Here is a 10,343-nt window from a genome sequence, read left to right as displayed (position 1 = left end):
ACAAAAACTGAGAAAAACCTCGTTTTCATAAAAATGTATGCGGGTTTAAATCACGGTTTGAAGTTATTCATCTGACTGAAATGAACACTCAAAGCAATATCTTACTCAATCAACCTTCAATTAAAGATATTTAAAATTAAACCTAAACTGTGTCAATAAATTATTTGTCAAGTCTATTATTAAGAGTAATCATCAATTGTACAATAAAACAAAGTAACCTGTACCGAGAAATACACAGCGTTATAGCCTTTGTCCTTTGTCGATAAGGCATGGCGTGCACTACCATTTTTAATCGAACGATAATTTAATCGCAGAAATGCAATGCTGGGTTAGTGCGCCAACTGTGATAAGTGATTATTATACAGCGCAATTCTAAAAAATCGTGTCGAGCTACAAAATGTTATAGTGCGCGCCAGGCCTAAATCCGTGCACTTGATGAACGTAGGCAGATTAAATGACCTTAATATTTATAGTCGCTTTTCTCAATACATTAATTTTATAGATCACACGATATCCTTACTGGGTAATATTATAAATGCGAAAGTTACCTTGTTTGTTAAGCTTTGATCGTGAATCGGGGAATGGATGTTTAATATTTGATTAAAGAATAAATGACGGCTATGTAGTAGAAATAAATGATTTTATATAAATATATAAATACTTACGGAATATTCCATCATTATTATGAACGTTTTATTCAGCCGATCTAAATTTCAATGTAATGATGGTGTCGCAATCAGGCACTGTACTAATGAAAATGACTAAACTATAAGATATGTATAACAAAAACATTCAATTATGTTTAGTAAATAAATAAAAAAGGTATACTTACCTGTTAAGATAGATCGATCGAGACAATTAAAATTACCAATTGCGTCAAAGCATTTCGAAGAAAAGGCGCTCAATCAATTGAAAATGTAGTTTTTCAATGTTGAACCTAAAACAAAAACAAACGAAGAATCGTTACCCCTTAAAATCTTTTTCTATCACAGTTTTTAGTATCGCAGTAGCGTTTATGCCAGTGACAAATTCCCACAAAAAGTTTCGATTAAAACCTTTTTATTCGTGCCACCTTCAAACGTTTATTGTCCTATAATTAGCCTAGATTGAAACAAGAAAAAAAAAACGCTCTGGATCTTAAAACAAAAACCAACCAAGTGCGAGTCGGACTCACGCACGAAGGGTTCCGTACCATTATTTAAAATCACGTTTGTTGTATGGAGCCCCCCAAAATATTTATTGTATTCTAGATTTCAGTATTAGTTGTTATAGCGGCAACAGAAATACATCATCTGTGAAAATTTCAACTCTCTTACTATCACGGCTCATGAGATACCGCTTGGTGACAGACGGACGGACGGACAGAGGAGCGAAAACAATAGGGTCCCGTTTTACCCTTTGGGTACGGAACCCTAAAAAGGTTTTATTACCTTTAGTATTTATTCTGTGTTACATAGTTAGTAAAGAGTTAATTGATGTCTGATTAACAGGAATGCGTATTAAATAACTATGCCTTATTCAGATAGAATATATTGTTAAGGCATTTAGTAGACCGTGTTGCAATTGTTATAATATAAATTGTATGGCACCTCTTTGTCTGCCTGAACTATTCACGCTGTAGGTCAATTTAGATATGTATCTTTATTTATACTTATAGATATAATACGCTAAATTAGTAAAATAATCTATATATTAATTTAATAAAGAGGAAACATTTTTTGTTTGTTGTTTGTGCCCTGAATGCTCCAAAACTGCTCAACCGATTGAAATAAACTATTTAAAAGCTAGACTATCCTCAAATCATTTGTCTTCTGTCCAAAGTTGTGTCTGAGTACGAGAAGAAGTTCCTCCAACCGTGAGATTTAGTCTAGTATTCTATATTACCTAAGTATATGTTAGTGAAAAGAAGTAAAAAATATATTAGTGTACCTCAATAATGAGATTTTTCCCTTTAGGATCTTAACTCTCGGCTGTCATGTAACACCTTGGCAGTCGTTACGGGTAGTTAGATCAGAAGCCAGTAAGTCTGACAGCAGTCTAACAAGGACTACAGGGTTGCCCGGGTAACTGGGTTGAGGAGGTTAGATAGGCAGCCGCTCCTTGTAAAACACTGTTAGGTACTCAGCCGGATGTTGGACTGGAAGACGACCTCAACATAATTGGAAAAAGGCTCGGGAGATGATGACTTTTCCCATTAAAACCTGACCAAACTCGGTCCTTCGATCCAAAAAAATAAATAAATATAAACAAGCAACAATTTTACTCAACAGAGTCGAAAATAATTGAGCATCCGCTAAGTACCATTAATCCCATTGCCACTTTAAAAATTACAGGCCATCATATTGGAAGCAATTATCTATGCTAAAGCTGAATAGTCTTTGTTTGAATTAACTTTACTATTCAAGTTATAGCTGTAGGTATATTTTTAGAGAATCAAAACAATGTGAAATAACACAATCATAATTCTTATCTATACTTATGTTATAAAGAGGAAAACTTTGTTTGTTTGTTATGGATAAACTCAAAAATTACTGGACCGATTTTAAATATTCTTTCACCATTACAAAGCTATATTATCTGCGAGTAACATAAAAGGTATTGGGGCACACGGGTAACTGGGTTGAGGAGATCAGATAGGGCAGTCGCTCCTTGTAAAGCACTGGTACTCAACTACATCCGATTAGACTGGAAGCCGACCCCAACATAGTTGGGAAAAAGGCTCGGAGGATGACCTGATAGCCGATAGCTGAAAGCCAGGAGCTTCTTATTATAAACAATGACAGACCAAAATTGACAGCAACCCCCGAGCAGCTTTTAAGCCAAAACTATCCCACACAGGGAGGCAGCAGTCCAGCAGTGGAATGGACGTTTTAAGGCTCTGACGATGACCAATAACTCAATGTCCTCCTAGACTAGAACCATCAATTTACACTTAAGACATTGTTTATATCTACGACTACCGTCGCGTGTGACTTTAAGGTGCGTGTTTAAAATATTACGAATAATTTTTACATATAAATATTACGTGTCTCGTTTGATGCATAATCAACCTGTTCGTAATTTGGCTGAAACAGTGTACGAATGCAGTGTATTTGGCGTAATTCGAGATACTGATGGCTGTCAGACGACGTATGAATGCGAACAACAAGCATAATTATACATCTGTCTATCTGTCTGTCTGTTATTTTCTCACGCTGTTATACAAAAGGGTCAGTGTTGATTTTAATGAAGACATCGTTTCTTATCTCAAGGAGCTCTCAAGACATTAAACTGCATTGGTCTTTCGGTGTTAATTTTAGTAGCCTAAATACTGTCTCACAAAATCGTTTTTTGATTTTTTCCTATAGTTTCCAATTAACATTAATACAAGGAAGAATTAGATAAAAATAATGCCAAATTCCTTAAATTCAGCGATTGCTTCTCTGACATAGTGATTGCTACAAGACAGTCTATGACACACACAGCAAATTATTCTTTGTGTAATAAAAATGTATCTTGTCCATAATCAGATATATTGTAACCACTGGCAATTTCCTGATTATAAACAGGTTTATAGTGTAGCTAAAGTTATTCGGAAGTGCAATAGACTCTATAATAACGTACATTAAACCAACAACATTTACCTTTCGAATTGATGTTTCTAGGTGTGCTGATATTATGCTCGATCAAGGTCAACAGCATTATTTTTAAGTTTCGCTTCAGATTAGCAATTAATTACATATGATGTATTTGTTCATGTTCCTCGGCTGTCGTCGCTCTAGTTACCACAATGTATCATCAATTCAGTTACATTCCTTGATATTCTTTCCCTGGAGGCTTTTGCGCAACTCATTATCTATCGCTAGTTATATATTCCTGCGTTGAAATAAATGATTCAGTAAGACTAACTTATCATTTTACTACGATAGAAATTCGAGGTTGTATAGAACTTTCTAGTGATTTTTCGTGTTTAAAACAAAATGTGTTGTCCTGTTTTTAGTTATGAAAGGAACAAACTGGTAGTGCGCGCGCTGTATGTTTCCTGGCAGCCATTCACGCCTGCTGGCAGACCATTGCTTGGGTCAAGGCGACTGCCACGTTCAACTTTATTGTTAAATTGCTGCAATTTATATTATTTGCTTTTTTAGAATCGCGATTACGTTACTATGATAAGGTTAAACGTAATTGTTGTTACCTAGACATTGGAGCATCTAAATGAGGTTTGAGCGCACCTCCATAAGGCAACCAGTTACAACTCCAACCATGCAGGTCGCATTCCTTGTCACTGAATAGTTCTAAAGGTGTGATAATGCTTCACTCCAGTCATATTTTCCCTATAAGCTAAGGCTAAAATGATCGTAATTGAGATTAATATCCTAGCAACTAATTCAATTACATGTAAGTATACATTAATAACATTAAATAAATTGCTTATTAAACTTTTGGCGGGCACGAATTACGAAACAAACTAAGCGTTGGTACGAACTGTATTATCTTTGAACAAAGCGGGCGAGTGCAATTGATCTATAAATTGTAAGGCGATATGCAATAAATCGTTGGTGGTTTGTGTCGGAAATAAGTTCGCAATATAGCTTCGTGACCGGAAGGTGGAGGGTCCTTGCTGTGACCACGACCGGCCATCGGCTTTAAGCTCCCAATGGCACGGTAATGTCATTTCCTTCATTCATACTCCTCTCTCCCGTCTCTCATAATGCAAGGAGCTACGTCACCAACAAGCAGACACTTAGCAAATTTTTGTTGATACACAAAACCGAAAGCATTCCTCGCCAAACATTAGCCATAGCTCGCCCTTGACCTGCAGACTCGTCGAACTATACCAGGTTGATGACATTGCGATCTATAAACAAGGGTCACAATTTTAAACATCACATATTTTTCATATTCGTGCGTCACAATTTTTTTTCGGCTCTTCGACCTTCGGAACAGGTAAATGAATATTACAGTTAATTAATTACTTAAGCGTTAATTATCCGGCCTCATCTATTTCGTCTCGAGCACAGACTTAATAACACATGTACATAATGAAAATAATACGAACTTCATATTAGTAACGCAGCCTGTTATTAATATCAACTTCCGCGGTTTTTCAATCGTCGACAAAGGCACGAGACAGACTAGTATATTTTGCAATATGCCTTTAATGGTTTGCACTTATTTAACGTAAGAATGTACGTTATGTTTTGCTTGTCCAGGTGTCTTGATCTGATTCAATGTTGCCGACATGACTTGGGATACCATTATTAAGAGCCAGTCGCATTCCTTAAAAACTTTGCTTTAGTTGTGACTGAGTGAAGGAGACTTGGATACCTTACTACTTACTTAGGTATTTACCATCTATTATGAATACAATTACATGTAGCATAATAGCAGAAGGATGATGACGAATGACACCCTATACTGCAATACATGGTTTCAGAACGGACTTCAGTCAAAAAACGAGCACAGAGTTGTCTTTATTGACTTATAGACTTGTTTTAAGAGCAATGAATCACGTAGGTTGAGTGCGGATCTTAGAAACTCATATCAGAATTTTCCGTCTAGATCTTACTTCAAATCTGGATAAAGATGTTTTGAATTACCACATGTAATACTGAAACGATGAAAATGACTAATTATTCATTTTTAATGTAAAGGTATTGTAATTGTGACGAGAGGCCTTCGTAAATATCTAACAATATCGTTGCGTTTTGCCCAACAATATAATCAAACTAAATAAATAAAACACATCGATATCAGCCGTGTATTCTATCAGTAATTATAATTATAATCTAACGTTGTTACTTGTTGATTATTCACGACCAAGAACCGGGTTATAACGAAACACATAGTTATTATATTGTTATTTAATAGATGACGTGTTTGTGCTAACTTTGTGCACATATTGATAAGCGGCAAATAACTTGTTCACCTCGTCATTGTGACCATATACTCTGATAGTTAGATTAATTAGTTATTTCACTGTTTACATAATTCTTCTACCGTTCTTTCTATGTTAAGAGGCGTATAAACAACATTAATAGACTCCGTATCTCATAAAATTCAATCTGTAGGCACACAATACAAAACATTATTGAAATACCAATTAGTATTTATACTGTAGTCATTTTAATAGGCAATTAATTAACTTTATATAAATAAATATGGTATGTTAAATTGAATTTATTAAAGAGGTTTATTTGAATCAAATAAAAATAGTGCTAATTTGTCCGTCACCTTGTATATAATGACCAGATCAATGATGCCGGTGTAAACTGACGTCAAAATCATGTAGTAGGTATATAATATAAATAGACTAGTTTCTGCAATCGGTTTCACCCGCATCCCGTAGGATCCTATGCTCGAATCTGGATAAAAAGTAAGCCTTTAGCCTTCCTCGATAAATGGCCTATCTAACACTGTTTTTTTTTTCAAATCGGGCCTTTAGTTTCTGCCATTCTCAAACAAACAGACTCTTCAGCTTTGTAATATTAGTGTAGATAAATAGATATTGTGAATATTACACCCCCGGATTTTGATCGGGCTTATAATTAGCTTGCTGACAAGTCGGAGACCTAAGCGCGGTAGGATGTAAACGACATTGAAATACGGATGCAAGTATAGGAAGGTCATATTCTAGCATCCGTAAGGTATGAGTAGGAAGGGCTCGTGACTTCGGAAGTCAAATCAGGATGATTGATCATAAGGTTAAGCAATGCTTGGCGCCGTCCGTCGGTTGATGGGTGATCATCTTGTCATGAAGAGCTCTTCCGTGCTTCAGAAGCCAGAAAGTCCGACAGCCAGACTTACTAGAGGTTTGTACTGAGGTCAAATAGACAGTCGCAGTGCCCATGGAATCTTCAAATCCAAATCTGATCATGTTACCGTTAAACCCTCAGTTTAAAGTAACTAGATCCAGTAGGGCGTGACTACAGCACACATTACCTCAAGCTGCTGAATTAATGACTGTTCATAAATGCATCCTGTATGGTTAACTCAATAATAAATAGTTCCGTATCCGTCTAAACAATCATGTTAATAAGATTTTTTTTCATTGATTGTTCTAAGAAAACTTCCTCTTATCATATAGGTAGAATGTAAGAAAAAATGTCCATGTCAATCGTCAATTTTATAGTGTATTTTTATTACTTTACTCGGATACGTAATGACGTATGACATAGTTACGGGTCAATCAATCAACCCTGTTTGACACACTTACGAAATTCAATCAAATGGAATAAATTATTCTCAAGTATATATGTATTTTACTGATTACTAAGTTTTGTTCAAATATCATGCAATATTTACCGGATTCTTGCGAAATATTGAGCGATGTTACACCATACTATATTATTATTCTGATACTTAAAAAACCTAAGTTATTACCCAAAAAAATATAATTACCCGTAGTACCTGTATGTATGGCGTAGGAGTTGTGGTTATCACCTCTTCATGTAGATATATCTATAATGATCTGAGTAATGACGCTAAAATACATATCAAGCTTCATAAATCTATTTTACATAGATTAATTATGTATATATAGGTATCGATGAAAAGAATACGACGGACAAACATCAAAAGACGTGGTCATCTAATGTGCACTTGGAATAGGTAATATGCAATAGGTACTTATATAATAATATAGGTATCATATACAGAAGTAATTCCGATCCGTCACATATCAACAAACAATGTAAGCAGGGTTTTCAGATATCGCAAAATTTCCACGCCAGCCATTTACATAAATAATACGCCTATTAGATTAAGTTCAAGTGCGTTTCTAAGAATTCATTGTTAAAATCTACGTCATATCGGATCTCCATAATTAAACTGCTACATATTATAATAATGTTACAATTTAGTTACTTCCTCCTAATTGATTGGCCTTGCTTCATCAGTCCAGGGACTTAGGAAATACGAAAATTCTATGCTATTGCGCAATGTGGACGCAACGTACTTTCTTAGCACGACGCCGACGCAAGACGCGCCTAGTCGAATGTCTACGCACGTACTCTTGCAATGTTAAGGAAACAGAAAAGTAAACATTCCAAGGAAATCACATGACTATAATATTTTAGTTCCAAGAATAGTCTTTTTTTTGTTACTCCTTAAAATGTAATAACACCAGTCTAACATTAAGTCTAAGGCATCTATTATAAATGTGATTACTACAATTGAAAGCATAAATATTGATTATCTTAATTTAGCTAAAGACACTGCGCCATAACGTGCAAATCGGGGTCGCAAGATTTGTCCTCTGTTAGATTTAGTTCTACGAAACGCAGAATAATTAAATACGGCACAAATTGTCCTGGTGACAACAGTCTCCGTGAGTCATTTAGTTGGAAAAATGGTACAGGCCCGGGGAATTCACCTTTAGATGAACAGGTGACCATTCTGAATTATAATAGTTTGAGTAATTCTGAGTAAGGAGTAAGCTTGTTTTTGTTTTTCCAAGTCAGGCTTCGCCGGTTATTCGGCAGATAGGTACCTACTTACTTACTACCTCGGCACGAGTCGCTTTCTCGTCTTATCAGACAGTAATACGACTGTAATGGATAAATTAATTCGTTTAATATTAAAACTCATTTGTGTCCAATTTCTGATTGTGCAATACAAAAGTTGAACTCGAAGGTTATTATGTTTATACTTCGTTTTTTATGCAGTTGGTCAAATCTTACAGATTTTATTAATGGCTTCCAGTTTGATGTAGGTCTAGGTTCAAGTGAATTGATGATAACCACTGTTAACACTTAATTTATGTACGCCGTTTATTCTGCACGTACATATACATATTACAGCTAGATTTACGCGTAATTTAGTCCAGTTTTTTTTAAACATTTCAACAAATTAATATTTTTAACTAATTTATTACTGCGCATTAAAACTACAGAAATTATAAGCTGTAATTAGTTAGTTATTTAACCAAATTTATTTTTAATTATAATATAAATTGTGTTAGGATACGTACGGAATCACCCATGAATGTGTAAAATATTCAATGTGTAGCTAAAAATAATGAAAAATATATAATTAATGATTAGGAAGGAAACGTGAATAGTAGACTCACGTGAACAGTTCATTCAATGAGGTAAAACAGTAAATAACAACTTCTCTTGACAGTTATATAAATACTGATTTACAAGAGTGTAAATAAAATTTTCCTTCCTCAATGAAAAGCGACGGTTAGGATAGGTTATGTACCGTAATATCAGTCAGTAGCTTTATCCTCGTTGACTCATTTATAAGAGTAAGTTTTTATACGTAGTAGGATCGTAATAATGATCTGAATTAGTGTTATCATGACTATTATTGATAGAAATGAAACAAAAGAAAGGAGACATTTATCAATTGAAGTATAATTCTGTCTACTATAACACAGCTTGTGCCTAGGTATCTAATTGACATAGTAAATTATTTACGTGTATTTCACGAAAAACATAACACTTTGCATTAATTTCACTTACATAACAAAGGGTTCATTCTCTCATGTCATCAGGAAAATGAATCATTAAAATCACAAACTGCGATAGTGCCATTACATACAGTTATTCCATAGTCTGTTAATCTCAAGGTTAGATAAAAACCAGTATTTTCTTAACTTTCTTATTATATTATTTGCCCGGGTAACTGGGTTGAGGAGGTCAGATAGGCAGTCGCTTCTTGTAAAGCACTGGTACTCAGCTGAATCCGGTTACACTGGAAGCCGACCCCAACATGATTGGGAAAAAGACTCGGAGGATGATGATTTTCTTAAAATGAGTTAAGCTTTGAATAACAACTGACAAATTAATTGTAGGCTAATTTGTCTAACATAATTATTCCAGTTTCATTTTGATTTATAAGGTACGCTATTTCCGATATGCTGAAATTATTGGAAACCGAGTAAGTATATCTTATTGTAAGTTCCGCATGCTTTTGATTTCTCAAGGGAGGAGAATTGCGTATTTCTCTTGTACCAGAATAAAGTGCATTTAGATTGTATATTCTTCCACGTATACTTTACAATTGAATTTAGAAATCAGAATTGTAATTGTTGGTTTTGTTTATTTATTTATTTGCTTGATTTACTTTAAATAAAGTCTTATTGCATAAATCAGAGTAGTTAAGTAAATAGGTGTATTCCTTAAAACTATAACTATGAACTGTGGGATGAATTACTGTTGCTTTTTTATTATTGACACAGAGCTATCTTTACAGGAAGAACTTAATACTATTTAAAAACTAAATTTAAGTAAGTATTTAAATAAAGGTAAAATTATATTTTTTGGAAGCTATTACGAGAAGTTTCCCTGGGAAGCAGATGAAATCTCAAGAATCAGATAGTTAATAATAAGAGGGATTTAAAACCTTTTATAGCGTTT

The sequence above is a fragment of the Helicoverpa armigera genome, chromosome 1 (assembly GCF_030705265.1).
Source record: "Helicoverpa armigera isolate CAAS_96S chromosome 1, ASM3070526v1, whole genome shotgun sequence".
NCBI classification, from domain to species: Eukaryota; Metazoa; Arthropoda; class Insecta; order Lepidoptera; family Noctuidae; genus Helicoverpa; species Helicoverpa armigera.
This window is presented reverse-complemented; position numbering follows the sequence as displayed.